The sequence below is a fragment of the Spinacia oleracea genome, chromosome 6 (assembly GCF_020520425.1).
Source record: "Spinacia oleracea cultivar Varoflay chromosome 6, BTI_SOV_V1, whole genome shotgun sequence".
Taxonomy (NCBI): Eukaryota; Viridiplantae; Streptophyta; class Magnoliopsida; order Caryophyllales; family Amaranthaceae; genus Spinacia; species Spinacia oleracea.
In genome coordinates this window covers 18,634,909-18,656,309 of record NC_079492.1, presented here as the reverse complement: position 1 = coordinate 18,656,309, position 21,401 = coordinate 18,634,909, and the positions used below count along the sequence as shown (strand labels likewise).

General features: G+C 43.5%; 1 pseudogene; it reads right to left on the bottom strand.

Annotated features, from left to right (window-relative positions):
* Window positions 1-3,548: 3,548 nt before the first annotated feature.
* On the bottom strand, window positions 3,549-3,649 carry LOC130464587 (uncharacterized; annotated as a pseudogene).
* Between the last annotated feature and the right edge of the window lie 17,752 nt (window positions 3,650-21,401).

The window sequence follows — 21,401 nt, the reverse complement described above, 5'->3', positions numbered from 1 at the left end:
CTTCTAAGCCATCAATCTCAAGACGGATCTGAACGTGTCGGAGAACCAAGTAGAGGAACGACATCAGGAGTTCTTGTTCGTGTTCATGATACGTTGAACTAGGGAAAACACGCTACAAACGTAAGTATTGCTTGATCTGTAAAAGTACATGATTAATGGATTTTGGGTTATTCCGCTATTATGTTATGTATTTAACTGTAAACTCCTACTGTGGTATCATGAGCTACATGTATTTAAAGTACTTATTAGCATGTTATTATGTTTGTGATTATGTCGAAATTTTTAGAATTCATTCGTAACTTTTTGAATGTTTTTCTTGATTATGGATGAATCGTTGAAAAGCTGTTGTGTTCGTAAAGTGTCAAAATTTTGATTTTTCTGACCCTAATCTGATTGGAAACGGCATTTTAAGATCAACTCTTGCAAACAGAATCTCAAAAACAGGCCCCGAAGTTCGCGTTTTGGGCGTTTTTGTTAATTAATGAAATAAATCTTTAAATTTGGAAACTTTTTCAATTAATTGCTCGACCTAATGAACTCATAATTAATTGAAAATTTGCCCTATTGTTCTTGGGAATATAAAGGACTTATGGTAAATTTTTTGTCCATGAATATCAAGTATAAACACTAATTTTATTCTTACTTAATTTAATGAATTTTAGATCAAAAATTAATTTTATTAATTGGTTAGATCTGAAAATTTATTAAGGTGAGAAGGGGAATATGATTTCATGTTTAAATGGCAGATTTAAAAATTCATGGATTAAAATTTTGATTGAATTCGTTAATTTTAATCATCATCTAAACCAAATTTGATAAAAATCTAATTTTTAAATGTTTAGAACGATTTAAAGTTTTGGATTTGATTATCAAAAATTATTCAAATTTTTGTTGATATTCGTCTACGTTAAATTTGAATTTTTGTCAGCCATGATTTATTTAATTTCTCAAATTGGATTGTTTGAAATTTAATAAAATCACTCAAAACGTTATTTTTCGAAATTAAAACGATTAATTTTGTTAAATTTATGAAAAATAATGTCATGCAAAATACTGTTTCGTGAAGTTAATAAAAAAATCGATGGTTGGCTCGTATGGCACGAGCCAAAGGCACGGAACAAGGGGTGTGCGGCGTGTGTGGCTCGGCGTAGCCCATGCGCGCTGCACTCCGTAGCTTGGGGCAGCGACGCGAGGCCCCAGCAAGCGAGCTGGGCGTGCCAGCGTGATGAGCGACATTTATGTCGCTCTATGCTTAGGATTTTATAGAATTTTATTATGCTTTTTGGTAGTTTTGTATAGCTTTTGTTACATTTTTTATGCCCTTATACCATCTTTGCACTTTTCAGGAAAAATGTTGGAGAATGATGGAAAGGAGTGGAAATATGCTCGATTCAGGCCCGTGCGATCGCACGGGAATTCAATGCGTTCGCGGGTCAGCAGACTTGGCCTTAAAGTCAATCTGGTCGTGCGACCGAGTTCTAGAAGTGTGCGTTCGCACGAAATCGCAAAAACGATGCAGGAATTTCAGGATTTCGTGCGATCGCACCAGGTTTTAGCCCGCCCGCACTGATTTTTTGTGTGCTCGCACAGAATTTCCGTGCGAGCACATGAAGAATTTTGAATATTTTGGCTAAGTCAAGACCGTGCGATCGCACGGATTATGAGCCCGTTCGCACCATGCGAAGAAAAGAATCGTCGCTGAGAACGGTCGCATGGATCTGGGGCACGTTCGCACCGATGCGATCGCACTTGGGTCTCCGCTATTGCATCGCTGCGGGCTGACCTTTCCGAGTTTAAATTTCTATTTTCTTAGGGGTTGTATAAATAGAATTTTCATTTTTATTATTTGAAAATTAATTTCAGAAACAGAATTTTAAGAAGTTTTAGAAAGTTTGCTCTTCAAGCTTAGTTTTCTAGAGAGAGAAACTCCATTGCTTTGAAGCTTCAAGTTGTAATTTCTTCAACTGTTCTCAATTCCTTGCAATTTTAATTCAAGTTCTTAGTTCTCTGTTCATGCTATTTTGTTATTGTTCTTTGATTGTTCTTCAACTTCTTGAATTCCTCTTTGCTTTGATTTTAGTTTCATTGATTCTCAATTCTTTAATTGATTTTGCAATTGAATGCTCAACTTCTTGATTCTTTCCTTCTACTCCTTCAATTACATGATTGCTTGCCTAGAATTCATGAATTTCCTAGTTTCAAGTATGTGTAGTGAGTAGATTTAGGTTAGGGAAAGTGGAGAATCTAGGGGCTTAATTAGGGGAAATTGATGGTTGAATGTTGATTGATTGATGTAATTAAATTTGATTTAGTGATAGGATATCCATGACTAATTGAGTAGTAGTTGCAAATACTAGTTGATTGGAATTGATTGGATTGCATAGCTTAGGTTTGGCAAGACATTGTGAGCCTATTTTGTGCAAGTGAATGGTGGTTCCTATTATATGCAAGTTTATCTAGTTTAGGATTAGGCGAAAGCTCTTCCATAGATTAGATGCTTCGCGTGCTCCATCCGAGAGGTGGCGAGTACGTCATTCGATTCCATTCCCCTATGCACTAAGTCGTTGCATCATCATGATTGCTTGATTGTTAGATCGTTTCCCCCAATTCCCTAGGCTATCCCCGACTCCCTAACATTTCCCTATATTGTTTATTTCCTTGATTGATTAGCTTAGTTTTCTTAGAAATTAATTCAAACCAACTCTTGTCTAAACTAGCTGAACGCCTTGACTCAATGCACACTGTTTCTATGGGACGATCCCTATACTTGCCGCTATAGCAATATAGCCGGTTAGTTAGTGGTTTATAAATTTTGTTTGGTCGGGTGGTTTTCTTTTCAACGACGGAAAAACACCCTATCAAAATGGCGCCGTTGCCGGGGAACAGTTGTTGTTATTGAGTTTTGTTGAGACTAGTTTACCATTAGAAAAATACAAAAATATTGCATTCTTGTTTGCTTTCTTTTCCTTTGCAATACTCACGTGTTTCTTTGAGTTTGTATGCTTGATAGAGGTCGATCACGTCAAAGGTCTCTCCATCCTCTTGACCTTGAATTGGAGAGGACACTAAGGAGATTAAGGCGCGTTCGAACTCGCTCGTCAAGCCACAACCGGTTTGAATCCTTGAGTGGAAGCGTGGAACAAGAAGAAAGTGAGCAAACCTTTGAAACCACGGCGCTCCCGGTCAAGAAGTTGGGCATACCAGGAGCATTTGAGGCAACATGTGGTATCCAAGCTCCCACAACCAATGCTAATAACTTCGAAATCAAACCCGCTTTGATTAACTTGGTTCAAAGCCATCCTTTTTGTGGGAAGAGCAACGAGTCACCACACGAGCACCTAAAGCAATTCGAACATTATTGTGATACAATCAAACACAATGGTGTGACTTCGGACTATGTGCGGTTGACTTTATTTTGTTTCTCTCTTCTTGGGCGAGCTAGCGATTGGCTTGACAAGGAGGTCAAGCCAAATTCACTTCGCACTTGGAACGAGGTGACTAGCGCGTGTTTGAGCAAGTTCTACTCTCATGGAAAGACGGCGGAATATCGCCACAAAATTCAATCATTTGAGCAAAAGCGGGATGAATCGCTTTTTGAAGATTGGGACCGATTCAAAGAATACCAAAGGGAGTGCCCTCACCATGGGATCCCTAATTAGTGGTTGCTACTTCAAACCTTCAACTTGGGATTGAGCCCAACCTCCAAGACGAGTCTAGATGCGGGGGCGGGTGGTCCCATCATGAACAAGACCGAAGATCAAATCGAAGAGATAATTGAGGATGTGGTCCAAAATTATCAAGCTTGGCACGTTGGTGCAAGGGACTATGATGGCAAGGGTAGGAATGATGATGGTAAAGGGTCGGTATATGCTATGGAGCAAGCAAGGATCATTGAGAAGCTTAGCTCGAGATTGGAAAAGCTAGAGAGCACACCAAGTCAACCACCATCACCATCAACAATCCCACCGCCTACGGCTACTCTTCTCACCAAGGGGAAGAGCAAGGTTAGTTCCTATGACACAATGCCTCCGGGCACATTTTTTTGTGATAATTGTCAAGACTATGGTCATTTCCCTAATGCTTGTCCTTTGGTGCATAATGTGTCTTATTTGGATTATGGCCCTTCTTATGAAGGTGATTTTGATATGGAATATGCCCATGCTTTGAATGAGAGGTCTAGAAATGATAACCCCAATAATCAAAACTTTGCTAGGCAAGCACCTAGAGGGCCCCCTATGTATGGATCCTACCAAGGATATGGCCAAGGAGGTGGGTATGATAGTCAAGGCCGAGGTGGCTATAGAGCGCAAGGCTATCAAGGCCAAGCACCCTATGGTCAATCTCATGGTCTTGGCAATCAAGCCCAATACAATCAAGGTAGTTATAATCCTAACCACCAAGGTGGAGGGTGTTACAACTACTCTTATGGGCAATTAAGGGGTGCCTCTAGTGGAGGTTATCCGTTGAACTTGGGAGGTCCATATGGTTTTTCTCAATTTCCACCTCCCGGATTCAATGGACCGAGGACCTATGGCAACCAATTCCAACAAAACCTTAGTGGTTATGGCAATGCACCTCCACCGCTCCCACCTCTCAAGTCTAACCTTGAGGCTCTCATGGAGTCGTTCGTGGGGGCGCAAGTCAAGAAAAATGTTGAGTTTGAGGATGGATTTAAGCAATCCAATACTCACTTGAAGATGATTGAAACCCAATTAGCTCAACTTGCTAATACCATTAAGGAACATTTTTGTGGGATCTTTTACGGTGTTGCCGTGGCACGCGTTCCTCGGAGGTATCAAGTATGACCTGGCACGAACTTCTGGCAACCTGCAAAACAAGAATATTCCCGTAGGAATATTCCCTCCGATGCTTAAGTAAGTATAAGCTAGAGAGATAAGTAATTTGTAGAGAGAAGGCAGAGCAAAGATAGTTTTTGGTTGGTAGGAATGAATTGTTTGCCCTTACCTTGGGATCTGAGCTATTTATAGGGCTAGGGTTTCTTGGGAATTGATCCCTCAACCCTAGCTGTGGGATGCGTGCCCCTTGGGGATTTAGGACACGTGTCTTTTGGCCAACAATGATGAGCCTTTTACAAATTGGGCCTGGCTTCTCAGAGAAGGTGGGCTTTCCAAAATAAGGCTGTGCTCTTATTTCGTTTAGGTACCAAGGTTTGGGCCTACTTCCTAGGCTTGGGCCCAGCTGGCCTGTGTTGGTCATTGTAGCTTCTTTAGGCCTTATGGTGGAGATATTCAAGCCCACATCATTTGCCCCTCATGAGGAGTGAAACAGACGTTAGTTTTCACTGCTCTTGGAGTGTTCAATGGGATGACGACGCGTGGCAGGGGTAATCATTTCTTACCCCTATATAAATAAGTGGCCATTTTGAGTGACTTTCCCCCTCATTTCTAGTGATTATTTGAGAGCTATAAGAGGAGGCGATTTCCGACGTCTTACATCCACCGAAATTCACTGTAGCGCCGCCACAACCTTCAAAGCCCTGTTCTTGCGGTTCTTCATCAAGTTTCTTCAAAAATTCTCTTTGATATATCAGGTAATGCTTTCTTTTGAGAAAATTTGTTTGTTGATTTTGATCCTTCCCAATTCTTTCTTAACTATGCAAGGGCTACGTCAAACTAAGGGCGTCAACCTGTCCTTTTGACGCCTTCTCTTTTCAAGTAATGCCCCTCGTCTTGAGCCAAGTCTTCAGCCTGTGCAGGATTTCATGGCGCGAATAGAAGACGAAGAGAAATTCGAAGGGGATTCTTCTTTTCCCATGGAGGAGGACGTCCCCTCAAACGAGCGCGCCGATGTCGCGCCGGCGAGCACGTCAGGTGGGGAGGAAGGTCACCTTCACCCCAGCACAATCTTTCCACTTCAGCCGTGGCTGAACTTCCTCACCATCCAGGGGAAGGATTATGGGAAGTCACTGAATCTAGGTTCGGAGTATAAGTTCCGTATGTCGGGTGGTATGGACTGCACCAGCTTTGGACTGGTGGAAGGGGAATTCGCTGTGTACAGCTCCTTTCTGAAGCTTGGCATGCGATTCCCCCCTCACCCCTTTGTGGTAGAATTGCTGGACGGCTTCAACATTGGCCTGAACCAAATGTCCCCCAACTCTTGGGCTGGTGTGTTCGGCTATATCGCTCGTTGTGAGCTCGAAGGTATTACTCCCTCCTTCCCGACGTTCCTAAGGATCGCCTCCATGTCCCAAGTTTCAAAAGCTGCCGCGGGTTGGCTAATTCTTACATACAAGGGAGCTTATCGGACGGTGATGGGCAAGGCGTCCAAATGGAATCACTGGAGGAAAAAGTGGGTGGTTATCAAAACCACAAATTTGGAGATGTGCGAGCAGATGAGACGTTGGAACGTCAAGCCCAACTTGGTTGGAAAGGGCAGCTCTTTCCCTCCGGTCTCCGCCGCTCTCTGGGAACGGATCTCGTCTTTGTTCAAGGCCAAGCCGCTCATAGTTAAGGACAAGACGGCCTACATACCCGAGGGGTGGTTGCCTCATCTGGATCAACTGGGCGATCCCGTTTTCCTCTCGGCTGTGGGCTTGTGTCCGTATATGCCGAGAGGTAATGTATCTATACTTCAAATCTTTCATTCTTTCATCAAAACTATACTAATGTCTTTATTTTTTTTTTCAGACGAGGCCATGGATAAGCTAGACGATGCCTCCAAAGGCCAAGTGGATATGCCGTCCTGGCTGGCAAAGGTACTTGACGCCAGCACCTTTAAGGCTTGGCAGCGTCAGCAGGCGGCCGAGCAAGCCGTCCCAGAGCAGATGGCTCCCCCTCCAGCTGAGGAGAAGGTATTGATCAGGCCTTCCTATGTAATTCCCTTTATTGTTTGCAACTTATATGTTCTCATTTCTTCAGAAGGCGAGGAAGACGGCCACGGATGCGGCACATTCTTCTAAGCGCAGGGCAGGCGGCACAGGGAAACCCGTCTTTAAGTCAACGGCTTCGAAGGCTCCTAAGGTGTTTGCCGTCCCCAAGGCTGCATCCGTTTCTCCTACCTTTCGGAAAGCTGGAGCGACGGTCGATCCTCTTGCGGGGATAGCTGAAGCCGTCCGCCGGAATATTCCTCTGAAGGCGGCGGAAAGAGCTAGGAATTCTGGGGGTAAGTTTTACTCTAACATCGTAACCACCTGCCGTTCCTCATCTAGCAGTTCTATAGTCTCTCCTAGGGATTCTAAGGCCGTTGTTTTTCCCATAGAAATTCCCGATCCTCAGAAAGACATTGATGTTGAATTGGATCAGATCCCTTCTTCAGGCGGGTTCAACTCTCATGACTGAAGGAGGATAACGACGTTGATGCGTAATGCCATTCCTCCCACGTATGCTGAGACTCCTCCCGAGGCGGCCGAGAATATGCTTGCCGCTATGCAGTCCTCGGCACTGGATGTGAGTTTCATTATGCCTTTATTATTCACATATTCTTGTTTCTCTTGTGTTTTACTCTTGCTGTTTTTGTGCAGATGTTCATTCTGCTGGACTCGCTGAAGAAGTGGCGCACTGCTTTGGTGCACGAAGAGGCTCGACACTGTCTTCTGGCCAGTCAGTGTGGCGATCAGCATTTTGCTGAGCTGGAGAAACTTCATTTTGACAGACGGGAGGAGGTTGACGCTGTGACCAACACCCTGGCTTCCCAAAAAGCTGAGAACGCGACTCGTCTCTTGCAAATTGATCAGAACTTTTCTGAAATGGAGGACCTTTCTAAGAAAATCAAGGAGAAGGAAGCTGAGTTTTCTCGTCTTGAGACTCAGTTTAAGGAGTTGGAGGTCCAGCTGGAGGCGGCTCGCAAGGAGGTTGCTTCGTCAAAGAGTGTTCTCGACCAGTCGGCCATGCTAGGTGAGAAATCAACCCGAAGGGGCATGGAGCTTGCATGGAATGCCGAATTTGCCAGTGAACGTCCCTTCAGCTGGTTCGAGAAGTTCCTCACCTATCAGATTGAGGTGGAGAAGGCTCAGAAGGAAGGACGCACTCCTCCTGAGTTTGTTCCTAGCGAGGATGAGGAATGAGAGCTCCTAGGCGTCTTGTATTTATTTTGAGCTTGTTTTCGTGACGCCTTGCTTAGTGGCACTATGTGCATAATTTTTGTAATTATGACTAATTTTTTGAAATGACATGGCGTCTTTTGAACGTTCTATTGATTGTTAGCATTTGTCATCTGTTTTTGTGATGGATTCTACGATTATATCTGACGCCTCTGAATTGAGACGTCAGATGCCTGCCCTGGTCTTTTTGCCGAGGTCTTTAGCTACTTTATATAGCTATTTTTAGTAATGTGTGACCCTTGTGTTCTAGGTGATCAGCCTAGAGAGGGTGCTAATCTGGGCCACTTCTTAGGCCTTTAAACGACTAGTCTTTATTTCTTGGGAGAACGTTAGTTTGCATTTCTGATACGGTTATGGATGAAAGTGATAGTCTTATGCTAGCAATTGGAACCAAAACTGATTTGGGTTCAATGGCTCATTTTGTGTGCATGGTGACTTGGATTGAGTGAGCTCGTTATATGGTCCTTATTATCAAGGTGGTACGTTAATCAAACTGGTCCGTTTAATCACATTGGTCCGCTTGTTTAAACAGATTGTACGCACTTATTATTTTTAATTGCTTTGGTTAAAGTCGGTTTAATAAAGGGATATTTGTTTAAATCCCCAATTTAAATTCAGTCATTACTTAGCTTTGATTATTGCTGTTTGTAAGGAGAGTTTTAAGCCTTTGTAACCTCCAATTTAGTGACTGAATTAGGAGGCTTTAGAGCTTGTAACTGCCAGTTTTAAAGGCTCTTAAATGGCTCTTAATTAGCCGTTTAAAGCTCTTGTAGCTGTTGGTTTTTGGCTATTTATAGTCAGCTTCTTGATTGGAATAAACAACCAACTGGATGATTAAAACACTTGTTTGTTACATTTCGAATTATAGCTTATAATTCAGCCTTTTTCTTTGTTTTGGACGCGTTTCCTATTCAAAGAACTGATTGTGAGTCAATAGGTCTTGTCTTGCATTCACGATCAACGAGTTAAAGGTCTAGCTTGTTAATCAACTATCCTTGTTTATACAACGAGTTTTTAAACTCGTATCATTAGTGGTATCAGAGCTGCTGTTCGTGTGATCCGCCCAAAAAAAAAAAAAAAAAAAAAAAAAACAAAAGAAAAAAAAAAAAAAAAAAAAGAGCTGTTGTTCGTAATTCTTAGAAACTGAAATATGGATTTTGATGATCCTGACTTTCTACAACATCTCCAAGAAGCCTTGAAGAACGTTAGAGATGGGGGGTATCTTAGGCCTCCTAGGCGTGATCTGCGGGCTATGGATGAATTCAAGGTCACCGAACTTCCTGAATTTGTTGGTGGAACAGATCCGGAAGCCTATTTGGAGTGGGAGCGCAAAACAGAGAGAATGTTCGATTTCAAGGACATTGATGATGAGAAGCGTTGCAAATATGCCATATTGAAGCTAGGACGAGGGGCTTCATTGTGGTTCGAGGGACTGAAATCCAAGAGAATACGTGAAGGGAAGGAGAAATTTACCTCTTGGGAGTCTTTGAAACGTAAGCTACGTAAAAGGTATGTGCCAACAACTCATAGAATAACAACTTATCATAAAATTGCCGAATTGAGGCAAGGAAAAATGAGTGTGGCTGAATATATTGATGAGTTTGAAAAGTTGTCCTTAATGGGAGAAATTGAGGAAATTGAGGAACAAAAACTGTCCAGATTTTTAAGGGGTCTAAATTATAATATTGCCAATACCGTAGACCTTTATCCATATTCTGATTTTGACACTCTTTGTGGACTTTGTTTAAAATTGGAAAATCAAGGGAAGGCAAAATATGGGGGAGGGTCTAGTATGGATGGTAAAGCCAAGTCTTGGGCTAAATCCGAAGCTAGCTTGAAACCAAACACATCACCTAGTACCGTAGGTTCAAGTAATTCTACGGCTGCCCCTAAACTATCTAACCCAACCAAAGAAACAAGTCTGTCCAAGGTGCGTTGTTTTAAGTGTCAAGGGTTTGGGCATTATCAAAATGCGTGTCCAAATAAACGAGTAGTGACCTTGAGAGAAGCTGTTGAATGTCGTGAGGAGTTGTTTGAAGAGGAAAAGAGGTTGGGGGACGTATTTGTGTTTGATGAGAGTGGTGATGAGGAGGAAGAGGAAGGGTATGAGGCTCCAATTTATGACACAAATCTGGTTCTTAGAGCGCTACAAACTCAAATTTCACCTACTGATCTAGACCAACGAGATCAGTTGTTTCATACTAAATGTCTAGTGAAAGATAAGTGGTGTAGTGTAATTGTTGATAGTAGGGCTGTGAATAACATTACCATCAATTATCGTTTTCCAATTCTGAGACTTGATGATATGTTAGATGAGCTCCATGGTTCGAAGTTGTTCTCAAAAATTGATTTGCGAAGTGGTTATCATCAGATTCGGATGCGTGAAGGAGATGAGTGGAAAACGGCTTTCAAGACAAAACATGGTTTGTATGAGTGGACCGTCATGCCATTTGGTCTCACTAATGCTCCTAGTACGTTTATGAGGCTAATGAACGAAGTGCTTAAATCATTTTTGGGCAGATTCGTTGTGGTATATCTTGATGACATCTTGGTGTATAGTAGGAACGAAGAGGAGCGTCTGATTCATTTGAGGGATGTTTTTGAAACACTTAGAGCTCAAAGACTCTATGGGAAGCTAGAGAAGTGTTCATTCCTTGTTGACAATGTTGTATTCTTGGGCTATGTGGTTTCGAAAGATGGAGTGTCCGTGGATCAGTCCAAGATCGAGGCTATCAAATCGTGGCCTAATCCTAAAACTATAAGTGAGGTGCGTTCATTTCATGGTCTTGCTTCATTTTATAGACGTTTCATTCGTGATTTCAGTACTATTACTAGTCCTATCACTAGTTGCTTGAAGAAAGGTGCTTTTGTATGGTGAGAGGACGCTCAAAAGGCGTTTGATGTGATTAAAGAGCGTTTGTGTGCTGCTCCTATTTTGGCGCTGCCAGATTTCTCTCAACCTTTTGAGGTCGAGTGTGATGCTAGTGGAGTGGGATTGGTGCTGTTTTGATCCAAGGTAAGCGTCCCATAGCTTATTTTTCGGAAAAGTTAGGGGGTGCTCGTTTGAATTATTGCACTTATGATAAAGAGTTCTATGCCATTGTTAGAGCTTTGGATCATTGGAGTCATTATTTGCGTTCTAGCCACTTTGTTTTGCATTCTGATCATGAATCTTTGAAGTATATTAATGGGCAACAAAAATTGAGCCCAAGGCATGCTATGTGGGTTGAGTTCTTGCAATCCTTTCATTTTTCTTCGAAATACAAAGATGGTTAAAGCAATGTGGTGGCTGATGCATTATCACGAAGGTACACTTTGCTTGCTACACTTGATGTTCGTTTGTTGGGGTTTGAGACCTTAAAAGATTATTATCATGATGATGGTGATTTTGGAGTTGCATTCGAGAAATGTGCAGTTGGTGCTTATGGGGAGTACATGTTGCAAGATGGGTTTCTTTTCAAAGGTAATCGCCTTTGTATTCCTAAGCATTCAATTCGTGAGTTACTAGTGCGTGAGGCTCATGGTGGAGGATTGGCTGGTCACTTTGGCATAGCCAAGACCTTGGAAATCTTGAGAGAACATTTCTTTTGGCCTAAAATGTTAGGTGATGTAACGAACATTGTGAATAAATGTGTGACTTGTCATATGGCCAAGAGTTCTTTCAAACCCGGTTTATACTCACCTTTGCCGGTTCCAGTTCGCCCTTGGGAATATGTATCCATGGATTTTATAGTGGCTTTGCCTCGTACTCAAAAAGGTAAGGATGCTATTATGGTCGTGGTGGATAGATTTTCAAAAATGGCTCACTTCGTTGCTTGTCACAAAACGGATGATGCTTGTAATGTGGCTGATTTGTATTATAAGGAGATTGTTCGTTTGCATGGAATTGACTATTGTTTCTGATCGAGATTCCAAGTTCTTGAGTTACTTTTGGAATACATTGTGGAGAAAGGTGGGAACCAAGTTGTTGTTTAGCACTTCACATCACCCTCAAACTGATGGGCAAACAGAGGTGACAAATCGAACCTTGGGAACGCTATTGAGAGGGTTGGTAAGTAAAACGCAAAAGGATTGGGATGTCAAGCTTGCTCACGCTGAATTTGCTTATAATCGGTCTCCTACTTATGCTACTGGTCATTCTCCATTTGAGGTAGTATATGGGATTAATCCATACTTGCCCTTGGATTTAATTCCATTACCAAAAGATGAGTTGGTTCACAAGGATGCCGATGCTAAGTTAAAGTCTATGATGAAACTGCACCAACAAGTTCGTGAGCGAATTGAAGCTATTAATGCCTCTTATAAACAGAAATCAAATAAGAATCGCAAACCGAGGTTGTTTGAAGAAGGTGATTTGGTTTGGGTTCATTTAAGGAAAGAGCGTTTTCCAAGCAAACGCAAGAACAAGCTTATGCCTAGGGCTGAAGGTCCTTACAAGGTGGTTGCACGTGTGAATGATAATGCTTACAAGATTGAGCTTCCGGGAGACTATGGTGTCCATGCTACTTTCAATGTAGGTGATCTTTCACCTTATCTTTATGATGATGGCCTTGCTGAATTGAGGTCAATTCCTTTTAAAGGGGGAGGGGATGATACGGTTATGGATGAAAGTGATAGTCTTATGCTAGCAACTGGAACCAAAACTGATTTGGGTTCAATGGCTCATTTTGTGTGCATGGTGACTTGGATTGAGTGAGCTCGTTATATGGTCCTTATTATCAAGGTGGTACGTTAATCAAACTGGTCCGTTTAATCACATTGGTCCGCTTGTTTAAACAGATTGTACGCACTTATTATTTTTAATTGCTTTGGTTAAAGTCGGTTTAATAAAGGGATATTTGTTTAAATCCCCAATTTAAATTCAGTCATTACTTAGCTTTGATTATTGCTGTTTGTAAGGAGAGTTTTAAGCCTTTTTAACCTCCAATTTAGTGACTGAATTAGGAGGCTTTAGAGCTTGTAACTGCCAAGGCTCTTAAATGGCTCTTAATTAGCCGTTTAAAGCTCTTGTAGCTGTTGGTTTTTGGCTATTTATAGTCAGCTTCTTGATTGGAATAAACAACCAACTGGATGATTAAAACACTTGTTTGTTACATTTCGAATTATAGTTTATAATTCAGCCTTTTTCTTTGTTTTGGACGCGTTTCCTATTCAAAGAACTGATTGTGAGTCAATAGGTCTTGTCTTGCATTCACGATCAACGAGTTAAAGGTCTAGCTTGTTAATCAACTATCCTTGTTTATACAACGAGTTTTTAAACTCGTATCAATTTCTCCAAGGAATTTGGTAACATATTTGTCATAAAGATTTCCAAGCAAGGCCGGCTTGCGGGGAATTTTTCATTTAATGTTTAAGGAATGCTACATAGTGCGTCTAGGTTCTGGAAGTCTTTACAAAACATATAATCAAGATAACATAAGTGTTAATCTAGAAAAAGTACTTCTTGAGGATATCCGCATTCCATGTACGCAAGATCGGACGTCCCTGCATGTCTTGGATCCGGTATGTTCCGTCTCGAACCTCCTCGTAAATCTCATATGGACCTTCCCAAGTAGGAGTGAGTTTCCCTTGTTCATTGGCGCGTCCGACGGCTTCCATTTTTCTAAGCACAAAATCTCCGACTTTTAGTATTCTTCTAGAAACCCTTTTGTTGTACTCCCTCGTCATTCGGAGTTTGTATAGCTGCTGTCGTAGAGCCGCGTTTCCTCTTGTTTCTGGTAAGAAATTCAGGGCCGCTTTCATCATTTCCCAATTGGCATTTTCCTTAAACAACATGACGCGCAGAGTTGGTTCACACATTTCAATGGGTAGGACGGCTTCAGCCCCATAAGCTAACAAGAATGGTGTTTCTCCTGTCGAATTTTTTTCCGTGGTCCGTATAGACCATAAAACATTGGGTAACTCGTCGGCCCATAAGCCCTTTGCCTCATCAAGCTTCTTTTTCATCCCTTCAGAGATGATTTTGTTGAATGCTTCTACTTGTTCGTTAGCTTGGGGCGTCCTACTAATGGAAAACATGCTGTGATACCATGGTCAGCCAACCAATCTTCCAGTTTGGGCGTCTTGAATTGTGGCCCGTTGTCGAAGACAATAGACTGAGGCACGCCAAATCTTGTGATGATGTTTTTCCAGATGAATGCTCTCACATCTTGTGCCTTAGTGTTTTTTAAAGCTTCAGCTTCTACCCATTTAGTGAAATAGTCGACGGCAACTATTACATAACGCAATCCTCCTGGTGTCGTCGTATAGGGACCTAATAAGTCCATCCCCCATTTCGCAAATGGTATAGGGTTGGTGATTGGCGTCAGTTTCTGCGCCGGCCGTCGAATTAGGTGAGCAAATCGTTGGCATTTATCACACCGCTTGACCAAGTTGAGAGCGTCTTCTTTGAGAGTGGGCCAATAGTATCCGGTTCTTAGGGCTTTTTCTGCCAGGGCCCTCCCTGCTATGTGAGAGCTGCATAATCCCCGATGAAGATCTTCCAGTACTTCATGCCCCTTCTCGGGGGTTACGCAGCGAAGAAGAGGCCGTGAGAAGGCTTTCTTGTATAGAGTCCCATTCCATATCTCAAACCAAGTACTTTTTCTTTGTAATCTTTCTGTCTGTCTGGGATCATCAGGGGGTACTCCATTCATTTTGAAATTAACAATGTCGTCCATCCAGGTGGTTGTTCGGTCTAGAATATCTGTCCTCGAGATGTCAATGCTTTTGAGCTGTTTTACTTCCCAAAACACATGACGCGGCGTATCACAAGACGCTTAGCTTGCTAGTTTGGACAGAGCGTCTGCTTGGTTGTTTTCAGACCGGGGTATATGTTGTATTTCAAAGTTAGACAGCTGCTGATCTTCCTGACGGACCTTCTCCAGATATTTTATCATGGCGTCTTCCTTGGCCTCATATTCTCCTTTTACTTGACTGACGATTAACTGTGAGTCAGATAAAACTAGGACGTCTGCCGCCCCTGCTGCTTTGCTCATCTGAATTCCACATATCAGGGTTTCGTATTCAGCTTTGTTGTTTGATGCCTGAAAGTTAAAACGCATTGCATATTCATAGATATCCCCTTCTAGTGATTCGCAGATAATGCTGGCTCCCGACCCATTTTGGGTGACAGAGCCGTCCACATGAACTATCCACTGGGTTTTCTCATTCCTCAAATAGGGTGGCTTGGTCAGTTCCGCAATGAAATCGGCAAATACCTGTCCCTTTATTGCCTTTCGCGGCTCACACGAATATCAAATGCGTTAAGCTCAATTGCCCAATTGAGCATTCTTCTGGACGCTTCTAGATTGGTGAACGACCGTTTTAGCGGTTGATCCGTGTAGACTATCAGTCGACGAGCCAGGAAATATGGACGAAGCTTCTTACTAGCCAAGAATAGAGCGAAGCCAAACTTTTCAACTGTTGGATATTTGAGTTCAGCATTCTGCAGCATGTGGCTGACAAAGTAGACAGGTAGTTGCGTCCCATCCCTTTCTGTAAGCAAGACGACACTTAGTGCGTACTCTGAGATGGCAAGGTACAGATACAAGACTTCTCCTGAGAGAGGGCTGACCAGTCGTGGCAAAGTATGCAGGTTTTCTTTTAGGCGAAGGAAGGCGACCTCTGCCTGCGACATCCACTCACACTGGGTGCCCTTTTTGATGGTACTGAAAATGTAATGACACTTATCTCCAGCTCTAGATAAAAATCGCCCCAAGGCGGCAAGACATCCAGTTAGGCGTTGCACATCTTTGACCGTCCTTGGCGACGTCATATTGATGACCGCCTGCACCTTGTCCGGATTTGCTTCAATCCCCCTTTCGTCAATCAACTTGCCAGAGGATACCCCGAATATGCACTTCTTGGGATTGAGCCTCATTTGGTATGTCCTGAGGGTCTCAACTCTCGCAAATCGTCGAGGCGATCCATCTGTTGTTTGCTTTTTACAATCATATCGTCGATATAGGCTTCTATATTCCTTCTCAGCTGCTTCGCGAAAACCGTGTTCACCAACCGTTGGAAGGTGGCTGGAGCACTTTTTAAACCGAACGGCATTACTTTGTAGCAGTACAATCCTTGTTCCGTGACAAATGACGTCTTCTCTTGATCTTCGGGCCACAATGGGATCTGGTTAAATCCGGAGTAGGCGTCCATGAAGCTCATCATGGCATGTCCGACCGTTGAGTCGACGAGTCGGTCTATCTTTGGCAGTGGGAAACTGTCCTTGGGGCAAGCTTTGTTGAGAGCGGTGTAATCAACACACATCCTCCATGCTCCATTGGGCTTGGGTACCAGTACTACGTTAGCCACCCAGTCGGGCTACTGACATGGACGTATGAAGCCTGCATCCATTAGTTTTTTAATCTCAGCAGCGGCGGCCAAATTTCTTGCTTCTCCATGATTCCTCTTCTTCTGGCGCACTGGCTTTATAGCGCTATCTACATTTAGCTTATGCACGGCTACCGCCGGATCAATGCCTGGCATCTCCTCTACCGTGAAGGCAAATATTTCCTTGTATTCTCGGAGTAGTTGCACTAATGCTGCTGACATGGGATCGCCAGGGTGAATCCCAATGGGAACCGTTCGAGACGGGTATGCTAGGTCCAGGATTATAGCATAGTGTGCTCCCACTGGTTCACGTCGTCTTTCTGCATTTGTGCTCCGTTGGTGTCTCCCGGGTTTTACGAAGGGTTGCCAGAGGTTTAGCTTGCTCTTTTCAATTTTGGAGAGGCTCCCCAGGCCGTTGGCTCCAATGTCGATAAGTAACAATCCCTGGCCAACTGTTTATTTCCATAGAGAGACCCAACGCGTCCGTTACTTCCAACAAATTTGACCAGTAGTAAATGAGGAAAGATCACAGCTCTTAGGTCGTTGAGTGTTGGACGGTCGGGAGTAAGATGGAGCCGATTGGACGAACGATGCTCCCTCCAAATCCTACCAAGGGCCCGTTACACTTTTTCTATGGCTTCAGGATCGTGTTTTAATTTCCGCAGGCATTGCAGACTGATTATGTCGGATGAGCTCCCTGTGTCCACCAATACTCTCTTCACCTTGAGGTTAGCCACCCTAATTTCTATAACCAGAGGGTCATCATCATATGGTGCTGCCGCCCTTCTGTAATCGTCTTTGGAAATTTCTACAGAGAGTAGATTCATCTGTGCTGGGCGAAGATAAGATGGACCTTGTTGCCGTCCTTCCTTACATGGTTCTCCTGCAGCTATTCCCCCTGATATTACCATAACTCTTTCGTCTGAATACTTCTTAAAGGTGGGGCTCATTTCTTTGTCCGCGTCCTTTAAACGGATGTACTGGCGGAGGTGTCCTTCAGCCGCGTGGTCGCTTAATATCTTCCTCAACATCCGACGATTTTGGGTGTCATGCCCTTCGTCGTTGTGGAAAGCACAGAAAGGGGCCTGTTGGCTGGAGGTGGTCAGTCATCGGGGGGACGGTTCTATTCCCAGACTCGGTCCCTCAGCAAGGAGGATGTTTTCAAGAGCCGTGTTGAATATAAAGGAGCCCCTAGAGGACGGCCTCCTTCGCCTTCTTTTCTCCTCAGTGCCGCGGCCATTCTTTCTCAGGATGACGCTCTCATGCTGTCTTCTAGGAGTCTATAGAGAGTGATAGCCCTGGCCCTCATTATTTTTCTGTGAAGTTTGTCTCGTCCATCTTCCTGGACGTTCCTCTTTTACATGCCGACTCTCTTTCTCCAGGGTGCGTCCTTTCATAGGTGAGTCGGGATCTTCTGACAAAGACTCTACCATCCTGCCATTATCGTGCTTAGGATTGACTTCGTGAGCGCCATTCAACAAGTGCTGCACAGAACTTGCAGCAGCAGGCCGACTAGCTGCCGCGTCACAATGAGTGTTGGACCCATCTTTAGACACCCCTCCTCTGACTGGGAGTCCCGTTTTGTCCTCGGATTTTCCGCACTCAGATTGAAGTTCAGCCATGACACTGTACCTCCCCACAGACGGCGCCAAATGTTGTGGGATCTTTTACGGTGTTGACGTGGCACGCGTTCCTCGGAGGTATCAAGTATGACCTGGCACGAACTTCTGGCAACCTGCAAAACAAGAATATTCCCGTAGGAATATTCCCTCCGATGCTTAAGTAAGTATATGCTAGAGAGATAAGTAATTTGTAGAGAGACGGCAGAGCAAAGATAGTTTTTGGTTGGTAGGAATGAATTGATTGCCCTTACCTTGGGATCTGAGCTATTTATAGGGCTAGGGTTTCTTGGGAATTGATCCCTCAACCCTAGCTGTGGGATGCGTGCCCCTTGGGGATTTAGGACACGTGTCTTCTGGCCAACAATGATGAGCCTTTTACAAATTGGGCCTGGCTTCTCAGAGAAGGTGGGCTTTCCAAAATAAGGCTGTGCTCTTATTTCGTTTAGGTACCAAGGTTTGGGCCTACTTCCTAGGCTTGGGCCCAGCTGGCCTGTGTTGGTCATTGTAGCTTCTTTGGGCCTTATGGTGGAGATATTAAAGCCCACATCAAACATCATGCGCATATTAGTCTCCCACCCCAAAGTCAAGTTCCAATGCAAATGAATGCCATAGTGACAAGGAGTGGGAGGATTTTAGACGATGTTCCTAGAGCTAATAAGGTTTCTAAGTCCAATGGGAAGGATCAAGAGGGAGTCGTTGAGTCTAGCGACAATGATGTGGTAGAAGAGGAGCCTCCCGTCGATGATGTGGGTGATACTCCTATACCAAAAGAGGCAACTCTTCTACCTCTCCCCACTCCTAAACTTCCCTATCCCCAAAGATTCATAAGGCACAAGTTAGATGTGCAATTCTCAAAATTCCTTGATGTTCTTCGAAAATTGCATATCACTATCCCCTTTACGGATGCGTTGAAACAAATGCCAACCTACTCAAGATTTCTTATCTTGAGTGGGAAGCTAGATTGCGACGTAAAGGAGACGGTGAACCTCACCGAAAATTGTAGTGCTATTATTCTTAACCAAATGCCACCCAAACTCAAAGACCCGGGTAGTTTCTCTATCCCTTGTGCTATTAAGAAGCTTGAAATAAGCAATGCCTTGTGTGATTTGGGTGCTAGTGTTAGTCTAATGCCTTATTTGGTGTTTTCCAAGCTTGAAGTTGGTGATCTTGTCCCAACCAACATTACATTGCAACTTGCCGACCGTTCGGTCAAATACCCTATTGGCAAGATTGAAGATGTACCCTTGAGAGTTGGTGGATTTGTGATCCCCGTCGATTTTGTGGTCCTAGACATAGATGAGGACGTGCATGTCCCTATTATTCTTGGTCGCCCATTTTTTGCCACGGCGGGGGCCATTATTGATGTCAAGCAAGGGAAAATTACTTTGAAAGTTGGGAAGGATAGTTTGTTTTTTGACTTGAATAAGGCCATGAGTTATCCTAGTTCTACTAATGAGAAATGTTTCTTGGTCGACTCTTTTGATCCCTTAGTGCATGGCATGCATGAGCACTTGGTCACTACTAACGATCCACTTGATTTTCCTCTTTTGAATAGAGAAGGATTAGGTGATTTAGGGGTTGAAGAGGCCAACTACAAGGAACTATTGGATTCTACCTCACCTTGCGCTCAATCAGAGCAATGCTTGATTGTGCTTGATCGAAATGAAGCTTCGGATAATCATGAATGCCGAATAGGTAAGGAAGCTCCTAAGGTAGAGCTCAAACCTCTACCTTTGAGCTTAAGGTACGTCTTTCTCGGTCCAAATTCTTCTTACCCCGTTATTATCAACTCTTCTTTGGACGACGAGCAAGTGCTCAAGCTCACTAATGTTTTGAAACGTCATCAAAGGGCTTTGGGCTACACCATTAGTGATTTGAAAGGTGTTAGCCCAACACTTTGTATGCATCATATCGAGCTTGAGGACAATGCCGTCCCACATCGTGAAAGGCAACGAAAACTTAATCCACCTATGGGAGAGGTGGTTAAGAAGGAAATCATGAAACTTTTGGCGGCCGGGATCATCTATCCTATTTCAAATAGTCGATGGGTGTCCCCGGTCCATGTTGTCCCCAAGAAAGGTGGGGTGACGGTAGTAAAGAATGCACATGGAGAGCTCATTTCCACCCAGACGGTAACCGGGTGGCGCATGTGCATCGGCTATCGCCAACTCAATCTTTCTACTAAGAAAGACCATTTCCCTTTACCATTTATTGATCAAATGCTTGAACGGCTAACCAAACATAAGTATTTTAGCTTTCTTGATGGCTATTCCGGGTTCTTCCAAATCCCTATAAACCCGGTAGATCAAGGGAAAACTATATTTACTTGCCCTTATGGGACATTTGCCTATAGGAGGATGCCTTTCGGGCTTTGCAATGCCCCCGGGACGTTCCAAAGGTGCATGATGAGTATTTTTGGTGACATGCTCGAGGAAGAAATGGAAGTTTTCATTGACGACTTTTCGGTGGGGGTGCCACTTATGATGAGTGCCTCATTAATCTCGGAAAGTGTCTTGAGAGGTGTGAAAAAGTTAACTTGGTGCTCAATTGGGAAAAATGCCACTTCATGGTGGAGGAAGGAATTGTTCTCGGGCACAAGGTCTCTCACCGTGGTATTGAGGTGGATAGAGCGAAAATCGAGGTCATAGAGAAGCTACCTCCCCCGTCAATGTTAAGGGGATTCGGTCCTTTCTTGGGCATGCCGGATTCTATAGGCGGTTCATTAAAGATTTTTCATTGATTGCTCGGCCTCTCACCAACCTCCTCCAAAAGGAGTGTGACTTTCACTTTGATGCCGCGTGTCTCAAGGCTTTCAACAAAATCAAGAGTGCCCTTATTTCTACTCTTATAGTTCAAGCTCCGGATTGGTCTTTTCCTTTCGAGTTGATGTGTGACGCAAGTGATTTCTCGGTTGGGGGAGTCCTTGGTCAACGAAAGGACAAAAAGCTTCATGTGATTTACTATATGTCTAAGACTCTTAATCAAGCACAAGCCAACTACACCATGACCGAGAAGCAATTTCTCGCCATTGTGCATGCCTTTGAAAAGTTTAGGACTTATTTGGTGGGGTCGAAGACTATTGTGTACACGGATCAAGGGGGAATTCGATATCTTATGGCAAAGAAATAGGCCAAACCTAGACTCATTCATTGGGTGCTCCTCCTCCAAGAATTCGACATCGAAATTCGAGATAAAAAAGGAGCCAAAAATGTGGTGGCCGACCACCTATCTAGGCTAGAACTTGGGAGTGAGGGTACAGATGATGTGCCAATTGAAGATGCTTTGCGAGATGATACCTTGTACATGGTTGGGAGTTCATCTCTTCCTTGGTTTGTTGACATAGTGAATTATTTGGCTTGTGGGGCGATCCCCGAAGATCTCACAACTCAAGAGCGCCGCAAGTTGAATTA